The sequence below is a fragment of the Equus caballus genome, chromosome 9 (assembly GCF_041296265.1).
Source record: "Equus caballus isolate H_3958 breed thoroughbred chromosome 9, TB-T2T, whole genome shotgun sequence".
In the NCBI taxonomy this organism is placed as follows: domain Eukaryota; kingdom Metazoa; phylum Chordata; class Mammalia; order Perissodactyla; family Equidae; genus Equus; species Equus caballus.
The window spans coordinates 25972150-25994117 of NC_091692.1; the positions used below are offsets into that span (position 1 = coordinate 25972150).

The 21968-nt window shown below is 40.4% G+C and overlaps 1 protein-coding gene across 9 annotated transcripts in view; it reads right to left on the reverse strand.

Annotated features, from left to right (window-relative positions):
• Positions 1-21968, reverse strand: part of FAM110B (family with sequence similarity 110 member B) — a 145127-nt gene that overhangs the window by 55012 nt on the left and 68147 nt on the right. For 7 of the 9 annotated variants that reach the window (XM_070221521.1, XM_070221524.1, XM_023648566.2 and 4 more), the window contains one exon: positions 7546-7634. The exons of 1 other annotated variant lie outside the window; for it this stretch is intronic. The gene's annotated coding sequence lies outside the window, so the exon portion shown is untranslated. Of the gene's footprint in view, positions 1-7545; positions 7635-12744; positions 12986-21968 lie in introns of those variants that run through there. One more of the 9 variants, XM_005613112.3, reaches the window with a different exon arrangement.

A 21968-nucleotide genomic window follows, 5' to 3' on the forward strand; every position in this document is an offset into this window, starting at 1 on the left:
AATTATTGAACTTGAGCCAATCACAAATAATTGAGTTTTTGAATGTTGAATTTGTGGAACACTCAATTAGAGCTAAAAACAGAACTGTAGCTAAACTTCATTTTGTAAATAAAACCGTATTTTAAATGCAGTTGAGGAGTCCAGATTTAAAGAGCCTTTTCATAAAACTAATTATGCCTTGATTATTCCCTACTTTGATTAGAGTTTAAGCTCAAGTTCTTAGAATTCCATACCATAATGTTGAACTACAAACAACTCAATTTTTCCTGTTCTTTTCTTCCTTTGTTTCTGACTTTGTTTTCTCCTTCCTTTCTCCACAAGCAGACTGTTTCTCACTCTTTTAGTGAAATGATGCCACTGCCCCTGTTAACTCCCCGTGTCACCATGTCTTATATCTGTAGATGCTGCTATCAGAGCTTATAAAAAGGCAGATGAAAAACTTACAGTGACTTTCCTTTACATGCACAAAAAGTCCTTCAGCCCTTTAAAGGTCCACAAACCATTCTTAATCCTTACGGTTTGCTACATTCTGTGCTGTATTCTAAAGATGAAAAGTTAAAACATAACTCTTACTCTCAAACTGCTTATAATCTACTAGAAAGAGGCAGAAGCAACTTATTGTAACATAAATCAGATTATGATAAGTGCCATTTACCTTCCCAGAGACTGAAAAAAGTATATGACTATGGACTCAGAGCCTTAAGGGACTATGAACCCACAGAATGTAAATTCTGAATAAATGGAGATTTCCAGATAAGAAAACCCTCACACAGGAGGGGAAATCTGAAACGGGCCTCACAAATGAGCGGGGTTTCGATCGAGTTTCTGCTTGTGCTTCCTGCTGTCAGTCGGTCTGTTTTCCCTTCAGAGGAGATGCTGCTATGTTCCTCCTGATTATGTTTTCTATACGTCACTTTAGATATCACTCTATTATGGATATTTAAGAACTGACAACAGCTTTCCCTTCTGTGTTGTTGAATAAAATTATTTTTATGAAGAGCTTCCCAGGTTAGTAAATTACTTCGTTCCTACTCCTCAGAAAGTTAATCAGCTCACAGAACTGTGCTAAGGCTGCAAAACGACCTAAAATCTCCTCTAGGATTTCAACCCCAGCCCATGTTCTCACAGTGCACTATCTGGATGCCTGAGGTAGCTTGGAAGAGCACTGCTTGTTTATTCATCCTCTCAAACCACTGAAAGCCCATGCATTCACAGCGTTAAGGAAAAAAAATTTTTTTTTTACTTTTTATTAAGAGTATGATAGTTTACAACCTTGTGAAATTTCAGTTGTACATTATTGTCAGTCGTGTTGTAGGTGCACCACTTCACCCTTTGTGCCTACCCCCCACCCCCCCTTCCCCTGGTAACCACTAATCTGTTCTCTTTGTCCACATGTTTAACTTCCACCTACGAGTGGAGTCATACAGACTTCATCTTTCTCTATCTGGCTTATTTCACTTAACATAATACCCTCAAGGTCCATCCATGTTGTTGTGAATGGGACAATTTCATTAAGGAAAATTTTTTTAATGAATTTATCATATAATTTGAGAATCATATAATGCTTAAAGAATAATTTCAAGACTACTTATAAAAGTACATAAATTGTGAAGAAACCTGTTCACTGAATGAATAGTAAAAATTCTGGGATTTTGCTTTAAAAAGCTTTCTTTTAAAATAAAAAGTAACTTTGGACATGGTCTGAAAGGAACTTTTGGACTTCATGAGAAAGCAATTGTGAAGGAATTCCAGGCAAGAAAAAACACATAAACTCTGATGAGCCCAGTGTGTGAAGAACATGAGAAGAATAATGGATACTGACTTTGGATAAATGTGGAGAGCCCAGTGGAGAGGCGGCTTTACCTGGCAGGCTCTGAAATTTAAATGTGATCTACAGGTAACTGGGGGGAAACAGGGTTTTGGAGCAGGGAAGTAATACAATGAAAAGAGTGTTTGCAAAAGAATTTTCTGGTTACTAAATGGACTGGTCTGAGAGCAGAGACTACAGGCAGGCTGACTAGCATAAGCTTAAGTCAGTATCGGAGTTTTCTGGTGATGAAGAGATGGCAACACCAATAAATGATGCATGATGCCGGAGGAAAAGTCACCAAGGCTTGATGCCTGATTGGGCACGTGTAGTAAAGAACCGGGAGTCACTCAATGGGCTTCCTTCCCGAGGACTGACTGTCATGGTGAAAACTGCTTCTCTTTGACCAAGGATGATGCTGAGCTCTATTGTAAATGTCTCCTACAGAGAATTAGACCCATCAGACTCAAGTAAAGTCAAGAGATAAATATGTCAGGACGATGATGGACCAGTGCTATGCGAAGCTGTGAGAGTAGGTAAGTCCAAATACTACCCAAAGACCATGCACCGAGAAAGCAGCATCTCCTCCCCTGCTAAGTAGGAGGAGTTCTCAAAGAAGAAGAAATGAGGATTAAGAGTATTTTTCAGGTTTTCTGTTGCATCTCTGAACACAGATACACAAAAGAAAAGCAGAATTGAATATTCAACATACTTTTATCCTAGGTGTCTTAGTCTGTTCGGGCTGCTATGACAAAATCCCACAGACGGGTGGCTTATAAACCAACAAACATTTATTTCTCACAGTGCTGGAAGCAGGAAGTCCAAGATCAAGGCACCAGCATGGCTGCATCCTGGTGAAGGGCCTCTTCTGGGCTGCAGACTACCAACTTCTCACTGTGTCCTCATACGGCAGGAGGAGCAAGGTATCTCTCTGGAGCCTGCTTTATAAGAGCACTAATCCCATCCACGAGGGCTCCACTCTCACGAATTAAGCACCTCCCAAAGGCCCCATCTCCTAATACCATCACATTGGGCATTAGGATTTCAACATACAAATTTGGGGGGATGGGACACAAACATTCAGACTACAGCACTAGGCTACTGAAGAGAGAGACCAGCGTGGAGAGGATACTCCAGTGCTCACTAATCACATGGTCCTGGGGAGCATGGTCTCTCTCTGAACTTCTCTGAGCAGTCAGAACACATGAACGCTTTCTCAATCCAAACCAATGATGGCAGCAGACACTTAACAGGTTGGAGAATACATAAAATGTGAAAATCCTGATATTCTAGTTTTTCTCCTGGCACAAATGCAATCACTCTGCACGTGTCCTCCTCTGTCTCTAACGTGTGTGCTCTTATGGTCTCTTTCTGTCATTCCTCGATGTTTGGTCTCTTCCGTTCTCTTATTAATTGACGACTTCCATGAAATCATTCTAATATTCTAGCAGACATCCATGTGTTCCTGTAACTTTCCCACTCCACCTTTCCCATTGCCCAATTTCCCTCAACCAACTTTCCTGTTCCATTTATGACTCCATCATTGTAAAGAAATCAAATGGTGTGAAAGGTCTGGTAAGGGGTTTAATAGGAGAGCCTGGGGTAAACTTGGAGTTTAGACCCAGCGTCTGTCTTACCACATGGTTGCCCTTTGGAATGAAGTTTAACCTCTTTGGTTCTTATATCCTCATCTACACAAAGAAGATTCTAATACTTTCTCTGCAGGGCAAGTGAAAACTGCAGAGCCATATGACGTCTGTGAAATTAATAGAAGAAATCGCAACTAAATTAGAGTTGGGAAGACCTGTAGGGGGAGCTCTCACACTCTAGCATAAGTTGCCAGTTACTGCCAACAGGAAGAGAGGTATGCTTGCATCTCCAACAGGAAGGTGTTTTCCACTTTACCATCTAGCAGAGGAAGGAAGATTTCTCCCCCTGGCCTGGCAACAGCCCAGCCAATGAGAGACTGTAGCAACCTAGCCAATGAGAAGCCTCTACACTTTGGCCTCCCAGTTTCCTCCAATTGAGTTTTCATTTATTACAGCCTCTCCCAACTCCCCTTTTTCTCTATAAAAGCAAGCGCCCCTCCTTTGTTCTCTGGATTTGCCTATGGTCCGCCATAGTGTGCATATCCTGAATTGCAATTCTTTTACTTGTTCCCAAATAAACTTGTTCTGCGGGTAAAACTCTGGCCAATTTACTTTTTTGAGTTCAGCACACTTCCAGCACAGTGCTCCTAGAGCAGGCCTTCCACAGATGATGGAGTTAACTTTTCTGCTGCTCTTTGTACAAAGCAATGACCACACTGACAATGAACTGACATTGTGACAGCCTAATGAACAACCACCACCAAAAACTTTCCACAGTAACACAAAATTTGTCTTTCACTTGATTAAAAAAACAGCATTTTAAATATACGAAGTAACTTAATTGGTAATTTAATAATTTAAAGTGTGGCCTCTTGAACTTCGTATTAAATATATGTTAAATCTTCAAAAACAGAATTATATTTTCTAAGTATAGGAGTATTTTAGAGAGATGAGTATCTCTATATCTATCCTTCCAGAAGGCTGTACGATTTTTGTGGATAAAGAGAATAAAACAACTAAAAACCAAGCTACTTTTTCCAGACGAGGCCTCCTCTTCTTCCTCTTCTTTTTTCAAAAACCAGCAAGCAAGGTCAAAAGCCTGGCTCGGTTAGATCGCCCAGTGGGTCTCATTACTGTAGCTGGCTCCTGAGGGAGACCTTGCTCAAAGTCAGCTGAGACGGCTTCAGAGGAGCCACACCTGACGGTATTGTGGAACCTGAGCTCTGAGTCATTCGCTTGGCAAAGAGCTGATCTTGGAAAAGGCAAAAGTCAGAGATGCTGGCGTGAAAGGTGGATGAGTCATGGACAAGGAACAAATCACTCGCTATGGAGGACCAGCTTTAGGAAACACAAAAATGGAAAAAAAAAAAGGCATTTGGGGAAAACTAACATATATTTTTTGGTCAGGACTATTTAACACACAAAAAAATGTGCAAAGTTTGGTTTTACTCCCAACAATTTCTCAAGTATCTAACACTCACAATATAAAAAACAAAACTCCATCCCAGAGAAGTTTTCTAAAAGGAAACTTTCCAGGAGAAACTATCAATTACTTACGTTTGATTAAGATAACACGAAATCAGAAACAAAAGGACCTTGTAAATTATTTCCTGCAATTGCAGTCACATGAGTAACTCACAGAAACTGGCGTTTGTATATTCCTTTAAAGATGGCTTACATATATACTACACAGGAGCCTTCATGTTCTAGGTTGAAAAAACTCAGAGGTTTGACGAAAAGAACATTACAAGGTCTTTTTATATTATGCCTTTATCTTCTCTTTTAGTTTCCTTAAACAAGGAACCACTTAAAAAAAAAAAGACCCACCTTGTACTCTGAAAATAATCTTGAATGCACGAGGAGTAATGAAAAATGTTAATGACAATAACAATATGTATTGTTATATGTCTTCACAAGGTCATTTATCTGAAATTTAAGAACTTAGAAAAAAACAAAGTTTTAATGAACTTTAAATACAATAATCGCCTAGAACAGTTGAAAATATTTGGGTAATAAGACAAAAACTCGGCTTTTCACGACATTCTTTAGAGCACTTTAAAAAAATATTTCTATCTTATTTATGGGAAAACTGATAGAAAAACAACAGAAAGTGACCTGCACACAATGACCTGACACGATTTAAGAATTAGATATAGGGACCAAGATTTAGTGTCTACAACCCACCGACATTATGCTTATGAGTCGCATGGTTGAAATCTTGCTAATCTTTCTGATGCAGGACCTAGCCAAATAATAATATTGACAAAGCTCAAAATGGTTATGCCTGTGAAGGTACTGACTGTCTTCTCTAAATAGTTCATCTTGAGGGGAAAGGAGGGGCCCCCACTTCTCACACACCTATGCTGTGCTAGGCACTTCCCAGAGCTGTCATGTAACCTTCCCCAAACTCCTACTGGCTTGCTGTTATTCTTATTGGTATACAGGAAGCAGAGGCTCAGAGAAGTCAACTCCATTTGCAGGGTTAGTAAGCAGTGGAGCTGAAGTTAGAACCATGTCTACTCAACCCCAGTTCCTTCCTGGCCACTAGGGCGGCAAATTCAACTGCTGTCAGGAGCCAGCTTGGTGAGCATTAACCTCACACGGCTGTGTACCAGAGAGGAGGGCTGCTAGGAATCAGAAGGGGGACCAACAGGCCCTGGTTTACTGGTGACTCTTCTGGCTTTTAGTACTATACGTCCCACGTCCCAGGAACCCCCTCACTTGAGGGCAGACAGGGATGGGTTCCCCAGAATGACGCAGAGTAGAGAACACAGCCCGTTAGAAGGCATTCCCCATTAAATTCACCTGTGCTCAGCTGCAATTCTACAAGCTCGGCTCTGTAAGGCCTGGGGATGGGAGAGGCTGAGTTCCTTCTAGCCAACCAGAGCCCAAGCTTTCATATCAGAACATCTTATATCTGGCATAAGAAAATAAAGTCATATGGTGATAAAAGTGATAAATTTCAGGGTGGATCACTGAGGGGTGTTGTTGGCTTTTCCTTTAATTCCTCTCTTTCCAGAGATTGCAGAATTCCACCTGGCACAGGTTGATTCTTACTTGTCAGCCTAAGTTAGAGTCTGAGGTTCCTGGAAAGCAATAACCTCTTAACCTCTACCTAACAATGTCCTGCATAATGCAACAATAATTATATGCAACTATAAAATGCATGGCATACTATATAGGCAATGGCACACGACATATGGATGCTGAAAAGGAGGCTCAAGAAGGCTGTCAATCAAATCAAAGCATGTGATCACTTGGAATATGGGCACCGAGGTTAAGCCTGTATGTTCTCATGAGGGCTGCTCTTTACCACTCCTCAGGTTACTGCTGGAGACTGGAGAGCTGTCTCCCACTTTCCTAAACATTCCCAACCTCTTCATTTGGTGATATTGAACTCCCAGCCCCTCTGTAAAAGGGAGGAACCATCTGGACCTTGACAACTGTTCATCCACTTCCTCAGCTCCTTCGTGGGAAGATGGATCTGGCTATAGGATGTTTCCACGCTTTCCATCAGCTTGTGGAAACTAGAAAGGAATCCGGGAATGGTGTGGACGTGGGGCCATGTACCCAGTAGTGTCTTCCATGGAGCGTGCACATTCCCAAGTCCGCTGGCTGTCCTCCAACACCTGCCCTACCCTCTCAGTTTGTCTCCCAGTTGGCGTTAGCTTCTGCCCTCTTGACACAGCCTCCCTTGGGAGGCCATACTGCAAAAATCTCTCCCAGGGCACTTGCTGCCAGTCCCACATTATCTGGCCTGTCAGAAAACACCATCTCATTCCCCAACTACAGACAGTGTACTTCTCACTGGAGTGTAAATATGTTCATTTTTTAATTTTGTCTTCAAATCCATGCACTTCTAAATATCTGAGAGATTACTGATAAATATAACACAGCATTTAAGAAAGCATAATACTAGCAGATACATAGAAGACACATCATTGGAAACCCTTGGCAAAGCAAATCACCATTATTGGTATTGTGGTTCTGGCAGTGGACTCAAAGGTGGGACTCTTTTTTGTTGTTGTTGTTAAACAGCGAAATATCTGAAACCTCACCCTCTTTGTCTTAACATAATAATGACACCAGTTTTCAGAGTGAATCAATACCTTCTGCTCAGAATGGATCAAAGCAAAGCAGTACACTTACTTGAAAGAGGAATGAGGATTTTAGAGAAGGTAGGCAGAAGACACAGGGAATCCTTCCTGTCTTGAAGTACTCTCTGCAGCACGAAATATCTAAAAATAGAGAAGAAAAAGATTGCGACTGCCTTTGTAATTGACAAAAATAGGCAGGCTATTAAATACTATATATAGCAACAGAAAGTGATGATTCTTTTAAAAATTGGTCAACAAATTTAAAAAATAGATAAACATGTTAGTTAACCAAAATTGTTAGTTTTTACATACTTTTTCAGTCAGAAGATAAGTGTTTTGCACACTTCAAATTTTTTTTAGAGGAGACATTTAACCACAGATAGCAATTATACAGAAAAAAGAATATAAAACATCAAGTTGTGAGAAGTCATATAAATAAAGGTTTACACAACATCATCTCATTTCGGAACTGCTGCTCTGCCCGTCCCCACTTTGGGCCTCCCCAAGGTAGGACAGAGTGTTAAGAATTCCAAAAGGCCTTAAAGCCCATCTGGTACACAATCCTCATTTCAGAACAGGAAACAGAGGCCCATTTAGGCTCTAGGGCTCGGTACAAACCACTCAGCTGGCTGGGGCAGAGCTCCTGACAGCCACGGGATCACCCTTCACCTGCACTGTAACACTCCCATGCTGATAGTCACTCATTTGACATTCATTCAAGTACTGACTGAGCACATTCTACAGACCAAGTTCTGTTCAAGACTCTGGGAGTTAAGACATAAATCTCTGATTTCCAAGTTTACAATCCAGACAGGAGACTAAATACAACAGATACTAACTCAGAATGTCCCACCAGGATGGCAGCTGGAGATATTTGAGCAAAATTTTGAAGGCAGTGAGGGAATAAGCCATGGCTCTACTGGGGGAAGTGCATTCCAGGCAGAGGCACAGCCAGGGCCCCAAGGCAGAAAGCACAAGAGGCCAGTGTGGCTGGAGCAGAGGGACATGAGAGGACAGAAGTGGCAGCTAAGTCTGTGGCAATGGATGAACCAACCAAGGGAAAGCAGGGGACGGGAAGCTGATGAACGACAGAACCTTGCAGAATGTCTACTTAAAAGGGGGGTAGAAATGGAGAGAGGGAAGGAACAATCAGAGACACGAGGAAAAGAGAAAGGAGCTGTTTCCCAGAGGCCACAGGGTCAGAGAGCTGCCGGCTTTGGCAATCAGCTCTGAAGAATGATACTTCCAACTCAGCGAGTAGGATGGGGCAAGGACGGGCTGTGAAAAAGTAAGTGAGGAAGCCTGACTAAGGCAAAACACTATAGAATTAGGAGGATCCTGCACTATCGGAAATGCAGAGTCTCTTTTCATGTAGACATTTTACTGGCAGCAAGATCTAAAGCAAATATATGATGTGTAAAGTGGACTTGCCCTCCAAATTTGGCAAGATTTAAAATATGTCTAATTTAAATTAAATGTATAAGGAGAGCAGTAGGCCTTAAACACAGTAAGGTTAAATGCAGGTGTTATAATCCAAACCCAAATTTTATAAGCTTGTCTTTAATGAGTACATACAACATAAATAAAAGTCAACTAAATAAAAGAGTCAACAGGCATCTAATAGCAAATGATAATTCCAGGCAAAGCAAATAGTTCCAGAGTAATCATTAAATTACTTAAGAGTACAACAGTAATGAAAGAATTTTCTGATTCCTTTAAGATGCCTTTTTATAGATATTTTTTTTTTTTTCAAAGATTTTATTGTTTCCTTTTTCTCCCCAAAGCCCCCCGGTACATAGTTGTACATTCTTCGTTGTGGGTCCTTCTAGTTGTGGCATGTGGGACGCTGCCTCAGCGTGGTCTGATGAGCAGTGCCATGTCCGCGCCCAGGATTCGAACCAACGAAACACTGGGCCGCCTGCAGCAGAGCGCGCGAACCTAACCACTCAGCCACGGGGCCAGCCCCTTAAGATGCCTTTTTAAATTATTGGGTACTTTTAAAAAAAATTTTCAAATCCCATGTGATGTAAATCTATTAAAATACAAATACTTCCATGGAATAATGTGCTGTGTATTCTGAAAAGAGGTAGTAGGAGGAAGAAAAGAAATGATAGTTCATATTTATTACATTTATCAGAGATCACAAATAAGATGACATGGTGAAACCAAAAATCAATATAGAATATGAGACATCTGTGGTCCTCACCAACTCTTACTTAACATTAACAGTAGTGGATGTAGTGCAAAATGGATGGGAAACAGGCTTTGGGCACTACTCTCTCTGTTCCTGCACACTTCCCTGGCACCCTCCTCCACCTTTCTAAAGAACTGGTCACCTCTCCTTAGGATGGCCAAGCTAAGTGCCTCTGTTTTGCTCCCTGCACCCCTACTATTTATTTCGCTGTCTCTCCTCCTCAACAGGCAGCTTCTGGCAGGGCGGGCTGTGCCCTCCATCTTCTCTCACTAACGCTTAGCACAGAATCTAGTACGTGGAAGATACCCACAATTACAGAATAAAATAATGAAAGAAAAACTAAATACACTTAGATGAGAGGCCTAATGTTTCTTCAAATATTTTTCCAATCCAGGCAAATTTTGGAGGGTCAACCCTGAAATATTTATCAATTGCTAATGACAAATATCCCTTAGTTCTTTTGATATCACAGATGCCCAAGTGACGAACCACAAAGCCACCTATACGTATTCCCCTGGAACTCTTACATCCTTCCTTTTCACAATTATTTTCAGGCCTTGTTCAGCCCAAGTTGCTTTGTGGCACATCATATTCTGTATGGAATGATATTTCATTTTTAAACTGATTACCGTTTTTCCTGCTGTGATTATAAGCCCCCAAGAGAAAAAGCTAGAAAGTATCACTTACAACAGATAATGTTTTACTTTTAAAATGTTATGTTTTATACTTTAGTTCACGCCAATAGACCTATTTTTGATTGGTCAGAAATGTCATTCTCTCATCAGTAAAGAGCTACAGAATTAGAAGAAGGGAAGAGAAAAAAATTTCAGTGTCCAAGAAATTTATTTATTTTTTCTCAGAAATAAATAAAGATTCCCCTTAATGTAGTTAAAAAAAAAGTTAAGATGTGATTCATCTGAAGCTAAAAGTGCAGATATTGTTACTCTGCAAAAATGTAAGTAACATTCTATTTAGTGCTATTAGAAAAATGCCCCTTTAGTATGTACGTTGAGAGGTCCTTTAGGATACCACAGTATATTACACAATATACACACACATTGATATTTACATTTGTAAGAAGTTCCTTCTAAATACAGAAAGTCTTTTAAGATCCAGCCCTTGAGAGTCATCACTTAGAACTACTTCCCAAGCTTTCCGTGACACACGGCTTAACAGGGTCTGCTCACCGAAGGTTGACAATGTTTACGCTGGACAACAATAACTTACTTTTAAGGCAGTCTACTTCTTAGTAATTCTCTAAGACCAAGATAATTTAGGAAGGATTTTAGGAGATCAAGAGAAGGAGGGGGAGAGACAATTATAGAATTATATCAATTTATTCTTCCCAAAATGAGTGTCCAAGACTAACTGTTGATACACAGAAAGGTTACTCTCCGTATCCGCAGCAGGAAGCGCATCAGGCAAAGAATGAAGGCGGGGTCTGCACATGGGAAGAAGAGCAAAATTACTCTATTCAGCTGCGCTCTCCCCCATGGCTCCGCACCTTCTGAAATCCGACAAGGCGTGGTTTGCAGCGAGCGAGTCCAAATGGGAAGCAAGTCCTCTCAGCAGAGCGACCCTTTCCATGCTCACTGCGCCACACATGGTATCTTAACACTGAAAACACTGCAGATTGCTTAAAGTCATAGAGACACTGGGGTGCAACGAACGACTCTCAAACTTTCTAATTATAGACAATACTGCATTACAACAAATGACAAACTTTCATAATATTCCTTATTTTTTTCCTTAAAACTGTTCTTTGAGAGAAATATTACACTAGACGATTTACCACTCCTCAGGATGGACTAGGGAGGGAATTTTGGGGCAGGGGGAGTGAGGCACTGCTAATATTCTGAAGTTTTCCTCTACCAAAGAATATACTGAACCCTCTTAACCAGCATATTGTTCTAAACCAAAGGAGTTATTTCAACCAAATACTTCAATGGCATCGTTTGGCTTTTCAGGAGCAGCGAACTAATTCCCGACAGCTTTCAGCTATCAGCAGGGCTCTCCACTGATACCAGACGCATGGTGGCAGCCTGCCAGCCGTGTGACCGTTGACTCAATACACAAGTTTCTGTGGGCCCCACAGTCTGATATGGTCAGGACATCAATTTTTAAGTCTGGGGACTAAATGGTAGCAGGGGGCTCTTCTGGAATAAAATAGAACTCCATGGAGGAGGTGCACTGAGAAGCAAAAACTCGCATGGCATTTGTTTGGGTTTCTTTAAGCTCAGCGTTGGCCATTTAAAGATTTTTCCTTCAGAATGTACCATCTTTATTACAGAACTTAAGATTATTTATTGTTTGATTTGCCAAAAAATTCACGTGACCATTAACAGAAATTTTTAAATGTCAAACATCCGTCTAAGTGGGAAGAACCCCACCTTCCTGAGATTTCACTTCCACTCCAAAAGCAACGTCCCTTTAAACAAAGCCCAGAGTCAAAAATTCTCTTGGCACTTCTGAATACACACCTATAAGTATTTTTGGCAGAATAGGATACTCTAACATTCTCTATACCAAAAAGGCTTAATGAGAACTACAAAAGGTGAAACAAAGAAAACCATCCAAAATGAAGGCTGCACACATCTTTTGAAGAAACAATAGCACATTACTTCTGCTAAGACCCTCTGTCGACTCAGGAGGATCACTGCCCTGTCCTAATTAAAGTGTGTTTCTGAACTCTCCTTGATTGCTCATTATTCAAGAGAGTGTGGTCTCAAAGCAAACAAAGTCGACCGGATACTGAAACGCATCTCCAAAGACACCCAAATTGATGCAACATCAGGCTTTCCAAAACAGAAGAGAACCAATAAGAATCACTCCCCAGCACATGCACTCTTGAATCCAGGTAGAAACAATAGTCCTTCATGAACACGGTGGCTGTTTACCAGCCAAGCCTTTTCCGGGAGAACACATTTTAGCATGGAACGCTGGAATACGCATGATATTAACAAAAGCAAGATCAAATTAAACAGATGACATGATGAACACGCTTCATTTCATGCATGGCCCTGCTCTTCCTGCTAGATAAAGACTCAAAGTAATTACCATGAACTGAAACTTCTTCACTGATCTCCTTTGGCAGCGGGCAGCCGGAGACTGCCGATGCTCTGACAACAAAGACGAACGCCTTCTCTTCAGTGCCTTGTTCCTTCTCTAACGTTACCAGCTAAGCACCTCCACCGTTGCAAGAACACAGACGAGTATCTCTGTATCTATGTCTCCAATGCAGCATAGAGAGTACTGTGGAAACCTATCAAACCAGCGAGCAGCAAGGCTAGCAACCAATGAGGAGAGGCTCATGCAGAATCCAGCACATGCTCTCTGAGGCGCAGGCTGTCACCAGCGTTTAGCTGGCTGCTAATCTAATTATAGCTAGTTTGCTAGCACAGAGCTATTGGAGCAAAGCACATGAGCAAATTAGATTTTAATAAATTAAACCCACTGACAAAATCATCTTGATTTCCTGTCATTTTGAGGATTAATGTATCACCTTATAAACTATAAGTGATTTTTAAAGTGCATTCTTGTTTTTCCGCCAATCTAGAGAAACAAAGAGTGGTTAAATCAATGTACAGTACCACCAGCATACTTAAACTTAACAGATTCTAGCACTGGGGAATAAATAATAAAATCGATACCCTGAAGACATTAGCGGTAGTGCTATAAAATCTGTCTCACTTTATTTATCCCAATTAGCAATTTGCCACTTATTTGTCCTAAAGTGCTAATTAATCTCTCAATGTAGTTTGAAATACCATGCAAATTTCCATCCAGAGTGGAAAAGTGCTAATCAAGGTGTCAAAAATCATAATCTTGACTACAGTGATGAATAATAATTCAGAGTTACCAGAGACAGAAAAGAGATATCAGAAGTAACTGTAAAAGCAAAAATTAAAGACATTTGCCCACTCTTGAATCCAGGTAAAATTATTATGGAGTTAAAGTCATTGTGGAGTTCTTTTACGATCTTAAGTATTAAATAATTTGCCTAGAGTAAGCATAAAATGATGACCAGCTGTCAGAGAAGATATTTTGTTTTGAATCTGGTTCTGAGGCTAAAGATGACTAAAACTGCTAGCTAAGAAAAATTTGGAAATCCACCATCTATAAAATTTTAAAGTAAATTCTGTTCATTTCTATGATTTATGATAATCAAGCCAGACTTGACCATACAGTTAGTCTAATAATGTATCGGACCAAAATACAAACTTTCCTGGTCAGATTCAGAAGCATTCATGCCCACAAATTTTGGGGAAAGTGAAAAATAAAATCTTGGATTTTATTCCACATATTAAAATTTATCTTTTAAGTAAATGATCTGTATACTACACTTGCTTGTATGCCTTTTGACCTTTCTTGAGTTTTTCATAAGCCTTTAATTTTTATACTACCAATACCATATTTACATTATATATTTAAAGAACAGGAAAAAATTTGGCCACTGCACAATTTAATGGTAAAATTAATTCTAGTAGCCAAATCCTGTGAGAGGCAGCTTGATGCATAGGTAAAAAGCATCATTCTAACAGCCAGACTGCCTGCGTTTGAGTTCTGGATAAGGTACTTCCCACGTGCGTAACTTTGGGCAACTGACTGGATTCCTATGTGTCTCACAGAGACAGTACTGGAGACACCTTGCAGGATTATTGCCAATGAGCTATTAAGTACTAAGCACACAGCACCAGGCCTGGAACAGAGTGAGTTCTAAATAAATCTATTATTAACAGTAGTGATCTTTTCATCATACCATATTGGTTATCTTCTTTTCTAGTACCATACTACTCAAAAAAGAAGTACCGAAACACTTTTCCATCGTACAGCTTTGTCAAAAACACCATTTAGAAATAATTCATGGTGACAAGCTAACAGCAGATGATTAATCATACAGAACCATTATTGGTATTCACTGTAGTAACAAAACTTATTTCACCTACTTCTTTCTGGATATGTAATAGTCACTAATTTCAATTAATTTTATATGAACCAATCTTAAAAGGAATTTTTAGGAAGTCTGGTCTCATAATTAATTTTCATTAATTTGCAAAATAGATTAAATGGTATTATACACTTGAAAAGTGTTTCCTATGGAATATAAATTGAGGAAAGTCTATAATGAAGAGGTTGATTAAATTTAAAATGACAAATTTATGTGAAACAGGGAGAGACGTCTAGTTGAATACAACCTTTGTCCCTGCAGCCTATTTATTTGTTTTCCCTTAAAGTCATTTCTTTCTTCTTGGTATGTTTTGCAAAATTAACAGTTCTGGGATGATGTTAAATCAAATCTGTTAATCTGTTAAATTTATTTTTCCTAATTCCCAGAAATTGGTATGTTCTACTAGTCAAGTTCCAATCCAATGATAATATGCAAACTTCTCATTTCGGTAGTTTTGTTTTGCCTTGCTTTTTATTTGAAAACCTTTACAAAGCGCTGACATCTTCAACAGCCATAATGATTTACTCTAAGGAACCAAATATTCTCAGGGATTAATTAGTAGCCATGGAAAAGAAATACTGACTAAAGGGCAGTATTCATCCTCCAATCTTCGTGCACCACAATCTGTTTGGGAAATAAACCAGTGAGAGGAATGGCATGGCCCATAAACTTCAAGGGAAAACACAGAAACTCACGGCCCATAAATTCAAGAGTGAACAACTGTGTAGAAATGTGGACACATCCACAAACTCTGGAAAATAGGATGGAGACAAGTCTGCTGAAGGAAATAACTGCTGCACGTGCTACCACGAAGCCTCGTCGATGTGAATTATCAAAGCGCAATCACCATCATCAGGAGCGAAAACTCTAAGAGCAACTGGCTTCAGTGGTTTGGCCTAAGGCACAGCTCCCTGGAGGCTGCCAGGATACAGACCAGTAACACTTCCAGGCATTTATCTAGGAAACATCCAACCACTTTGCCTTCCTCTTCATTTAACAGACTGCTAGCTCAAAAAAAGGTACTTTTAAAAAGCTGTTTGATTAATTTGTCTCATGCCTGTTTTGTATAAGACATTAAACAGACGCTTTCTAAGAGAAAGAAGAAACTGTCCTTTCTTAGATCTTATCTGTCAACATGCTGAGAACCAATATTAGTTCTGAAACTGAGTAACAGTTAATTGGTGATCTGTCTCATTGCCACCCTGCGAGGTGAGCCGATATATTTTTTTAACCTCTGGAATAGCACTTTTGTCTTTGAACTTCAGACAACTCATCCTTCATTCTGAAAAATCATTCATTTACTCGATGAATAGTTTTTGGCATCTACTACGTGCAAGGACTGTGGTGGACACTGGGAGCACAGCAGGAGTGAGACCGTGCTCAGACTCCTAGTGGAGCTTCCATTCTAACGAGGGAGATAAACATTAAGCGATTCATTAACAAATGAGTAATTACGGTAGACGAAACTGCTGTGAAATGCAGGATGCTGTGAAAGCACGTAAGTTGGGTGGAGAGTCTGGTCTGAGGCTGAAGCAGGCTTTTGGCTGGAGCATGGGTGAGGGCTGAGTGCTGTGAAGGTCCTGGAGAGGCCAGCGGGAGCCAGAGGACACAAGGTGGGGAGGGGGGGCACACAGCTGCAAACTGCATACATGAGAGGAGGAAAAGGGTCTGGTCCAAGCTGTCTGGAAATCTGACTGCTGGTGCATTCCTTCCAGTTCTTTCTAGTAATAGTTTCTTATTATTTCTAAATCGAAACCCTCACTTATCCTTCCTTGAAAAGAATGAAAATGTGTACATCTCACAGTTCCTACAATGGCCAAGAAGGAGCAGACAGTCACCACAGAAACAGCTTACCTCACCGACTGGGTTTCCCCAAGTTCTGTTTGATTCTCTAACCTTGGAGAATGAGGAGAGGAAAGCCTGTGTATCAAGAATTTCCATACAGAACACTGTTAGAGTTTTCTTCCTTTGGAAAAGAAATCAGGGTTCACACAATAAAAACGATTCTGTTTAAGCCCATGGCTCCCAGATAACTTTAGACTCGTCTGAAGATTCTGACTAAGAGTGTCTCCATTTCAGCTATTTATCAAACTCCAACTTGCTGAGAGGGACCCAGGGGGCCTGCTTCTGCTCTGAGGAACACCTGGGCATGAGGACCTGGGCATGGGGAAGCCTGACCACAAGCTGGGCCACCATGGCTGACATTTCTCTCATTTGGCTGGGGGAAGCCCCAGCTCAACTCTACTCCCAGCTCTGCCAAAGGAGGGAGCAGGGATCAGCAGCCCAGGATGGTCCAGGACAAGCCAAACAACCCAGCCCACGCAGAGAGTGGGGGCCAGCAAGTGTTGGGATAGACAACTTGTAGCATTTCCATTGTGGTATCTTAGGCCACCAACAGGAAGTTACTGCACGAGGAGCTAGGCATAGATGCCAACAGCTGGCTCCCTCAAAGCCATGCTAGGATCTCTAGCATGCCACCTACCCCCATTTCGAGGAAAAGAAGAATGCCCAGGCTATGCAATTCTGCTCTGGCTACTGGGTGTAGGACAACCAGTGAAAAAGCATAAGGGTAGTTGGTGTCCCTTCCTTTTCTGTTCCTAACACCCAAACATCGGCTTTTCTTTTCTTTTCTTTCTTTCTTTCTTTGAGAACGTGGCATACAGGACACTCAATGCAGTTGTAATGTGGCTGGGCTGGGAACGATTGAATTAGGCTGCTGGAAATTACTCCAGCTGCTCCAAAGGCCATGCGTAGCTCTCATCTCCCTCTTTCTTCAGACTCTTAGCATCCTGTCCTGTTTACCACGAAGTGACCCCAATGCCTCAATAGGACCTCAGAGGTTCCTTTGTATGTCTGCACAGAACACCATTGGGCAAGTCCGTTCTCAGGCCTCCTGGGAAGCTGCCCACTAAGAAAGATGATTATGTTTGGACGATCATCTTGCCAGGCTGCATAAGCAGATCACCTGAGTCTCCTCTGTGGGGCTCGGTTTATAATCCAGTTGAGCATCTTGTAGTGCCTTGTGTACTTTTATAAGAAGTACACAAGACTCTTGCCCTGGAGGTGAGCTCTCAACCCTACTAAACAAATGGTAACCACAGCATTCAGTACAATGTCCCAAATTAAGAAGAATCCACAGAGGTGCTTCTGTGCAGGTGGACAGAATTAAGAAGAGAGCTGGAATACAGTAGTGCAAAAATGACTTTTCCCTGAAAATCTGAGAAAACTGAACAATTAGGGTAACATCAGAAAGCTTTGAAATTTTGATGCAAAAAGCACACTTATTTGCCTAACAAACAATTCGATTCAGAAAAATCTTCATTAAGATTGTTTTATTCTGCATCTCATGAACAGAGTATTCTTAGGAAAGCATCTTTTTTGATTCACCTGCCTTCCAGAACAGCTCATTTTTACCCAAATAATTGTTTCCTAATTACACAGTCAAATAATCAATTACAGGGAATTTAAAAAATCTCTCATTGTAGACAAATTTAAGCACTGCATAATAAAAGGACTTCTATAGTCTCCAGAAATAAAAACTGCCACCATCCTTTCATTTATATTTATATAGGTCTATAAGTCAAACATGGGTTTGTTCAGCTGATAAGGTAGGATGCACATGGACATTTCATACATGTGTAAGCAGTTGTTGATTTCAGAACACGCATGTCCAAATGGCATGTGGACAGCAGAGAGCCCTGCATGAATGGACGTTCTGCCAATTAAAAATTACTGTTACCAACAACTCTCTTTAACAACAACAAAGCCACTGCGGTGGTTTAAGACATCAGTGATTTATACCTTAATGGGAGTGATTTTAAATAATGAATAAGATTAATCCTTAGCATCCTGCTTGTAGCTCTTAAGAAATAAAAGCTTAGGACAGAGAAGAGAGAGTTACTTGAGAACCTAAAACACTAAGGTGATATTGCTTCACTAATTCAGGAAATATATATTGAACCTGTTATGTGATCATGGGTTGGGATATGGCCCTCCCCTGCCAGAGCCACAGGTGAGGGAGGCAGGAAGCACCTGCGGGCCTGCAGGAAGGCAGGGGTTTCAGAAAGGGGAGCCACCGCGCTGGGTGTACCTTAAGATGCTGTCTTGGGCATTTGTGGCAGGCATTTTCTTCAAACACAGAATTTGTCCTAATGTTCTAGTGTGTTCACCACCACCGACCAATGACAAACCTGAGACATCGAGGACACAGGTTCCCGGGGACACAGAGCAAGACAGAAGGTTGGAAGGTGGATAGAGTCCCAACTGGGGACAGCTTTAGACTCTCACAGTGGGGAGGAGCAGAGGAGCAAAGACCATAGTTTTATGTTAGGAAGACTTGTCCTCTATATATGGATATATGGGTATATTGCTTTTTCTCCATGAATTGTATTTCCACTCAGACTTTCCACATAAAATGGGGCAATCTTAATATATATGTCATTCAGGGTGGTCTGTAAAGATTCTTGGCCACAAGAAAAACAATTACTTGAAACTGAAAGGATTTCATGTCTTTACTCAGGAAACACGAGTGCTTTTCAATGTGCAGGGCACCGAAAACCTGAAGATAATTACAAGCGCCTTCACTGCTGAGGTGCTAGCAAGGAGGCTCCAGAGGCGCCGACCCACAGTCAGGCATGCTCTGGACTCAGACCACAGGGCATCCAGCTCCAACACCCGAGAGCAAGTTATTGAACCTCATGTGTGTCTCACTGTCCTCATCTAGCAAGAAAATGATACCGGCAGAACTTTCTTCGCAAGATTTTTGTGATGATTAAATAGGAATTACCTGTAAAGCACAGAGAACGCTGCCCGTTGCATGGCAACACCCCATGTTTGAGAGGTTACCATTGCTCCTGTGCTGGTGCCTGGAACTTACTCAGTTCTCAAATAGGGTTCCTTGTTATCTACATACTTCCTCCCTCTGCTCATAATGACATTTAACTAGTATTTATTGAGCTCTCATCATTTGTCAAATACTGTGCTAGGATGAGGACATGGACCTTCCAAACCAGGGAAGGAGACAGATAAAACACCACCAATGATTAAACCTGAACAGAGTCTTTAAATTGACAAGGAAGTTTCACATGCATTTTCTGCTTTGAGACTCCCCAAAATGCTGTCAGGGAGGTATTATTATTATCATCCTCAGTTTAGAGATGAGGAAAAGGGGCCTGGGATGGTTACGGGACTTGCTCAGGGACTCCAGACTCAACTGGCTCCTATTTTGCTCCTCTTCTCACTAAAACCATGTTTGTTCCTACATACAAAAAATTAATTACTGTGGGCATAATAATGGGATATTGTTAAATAATTTTATATATAATAATATAATAGATATTATAATATAATAAACAATTAGATATTATTATCTAATAAGAGCTATGAGTTAGGTTGTAGCAGCAGTCCTGAGCCACTTAGCTTCCCTTCTGTTCTCAGATGATACCATGTTTTCTGAGTGCGAACAGGCATCTTCTAGGATGGGAAGCATTTACCTCAGAAATCATCTCTGTACTATCAAAAGGACCCAGGATTGGACTCTCTCTCTATTGATTCCTACAAAACTTTAAATTACAATAAATAGACTAATGTCCTAAATTTTGGCTTTATCTGCCAAAGTGGAATACCTACACATTTCAGTTAAATGAACTTTTTATCATTTTAAATAGTTCTGTACAACATCAGCACCAGTTCTTGGACATATCTCCACACTTGCAGCCCAACATCAAGGTATATAATCTTGCATGAGTAATGCATGTGGCTATTTTAAGCAAAAGCTTCATGGAAAAACTTCAAGTATGCATGGCACGAATGTTCATAATTATGTTTTAATGTTACTAACTTTGAAAGCTCAGACTTTTGTCCAAACAAATATGTAACTACAGAACATAATTTATTATGAAATTCATTTGGGGTCTTCCTGAAACTTTTAAAGTCAGTAGAGGTGAAAGGACAGTTGTCTTGAAAGGGTCATATCAAAACTTTGGAGGTTACTTCCTGAATGATACTCCTTGGGAGGAATTATGTTGCTAGAACAATATCGCCATATACTTCTCACATTCTACCCCATTATATTTTATCTGAATCTAGCTACTTTCCAGCTGGTAACCTTGGGTAAATTACTTAACTTCTATATGCTTGAATTTTCTCCTCTGTAACATGAGGATGAAGATGTGTGGATTAAATGAGGTAATATATACAGAAAGCATTTAGGGAGTGCCCAGCATTTCGTAAACATTACAGAAGCCCCCTCTTATCTGAGGTTTCAGTAACATTTGGTCAACTGTGGTCCAAAAATATTAAAAGGAAAATTCCAAAAATAAACCATTCTTAAGTTTTAAATTGCAAACCGGTCTGAGTACTGTGATGAAACCTCATACTGTCCTGCTCCGTCCCGCCCGGGACATGAATCATTTGTCCAGCATATGCGTGCTGTGTATGCTACCTGTCCATTAGTCACTTAGTAACTGTCTCGGTTATCAGATCGACAGTCGCGTTATCACAGTGCTTGTGTTCAAGTAATCCTTATTTTACTCAATAACCGCCCCAAAGCACAAGAGTAGTGATGCTGGGGATTTGGGTCTGCCAAAAAGAAGTGGAAAGTGCTTCCTTCAAGTGCTTTCTAAAAGATGAAAGTTCTCAGCTTAACAAGCAAAGAAAAAAAATCCTATGATGAGGTTGCTAAGATCTACAGTACTCTTATTACAGTATATTGTTCTAATTGTTCTATTCAATATGTTATTGTTAATCTCTTACTGTACCTAATTTATAAATTAAACATTAACATAAGTATGGATGTACAGGAAAAAACACAGTATATATATAGGGTTCTGTACTGTCCATGGTTTGGGGCATCCACTGGGGGTCTTGGAACATATGCCCACATTCCAAGGTGGGGGACTACTCTATATATGTTCTCCTTGCTTGGCTGATGGCAAAATTAAAACATCCAGGCCAAATGATATTATCGTTATTAGAAAAACTGACCCTCTCCCAGAAAAAGAAGTATATAATGTAAACATATAACCATCACGTCCAGAGCACAAGCCAGATGGAACATGCTATACGGATAAGAGTTTGTTAATAACATCTAGAAATTCTGGAACTTAAAGCACAACTTTTTTCCTGGGACAATTTGGAAAAGCTTCTTAAAATTTTACAAATGTCTCTCTCTTTACCCCTGGCCATTCACTTTGGGAAAATAATCCAGAGGAAATAGTTGGGATCACATGCAAAAAAACCTTACAAGTAATTAAAGATGTGTGCAAAAAAAATTGAAAATCTTAACATTAAACAATAGCCAATTGGTTAAATAAACGATGATGTATAAATAAAA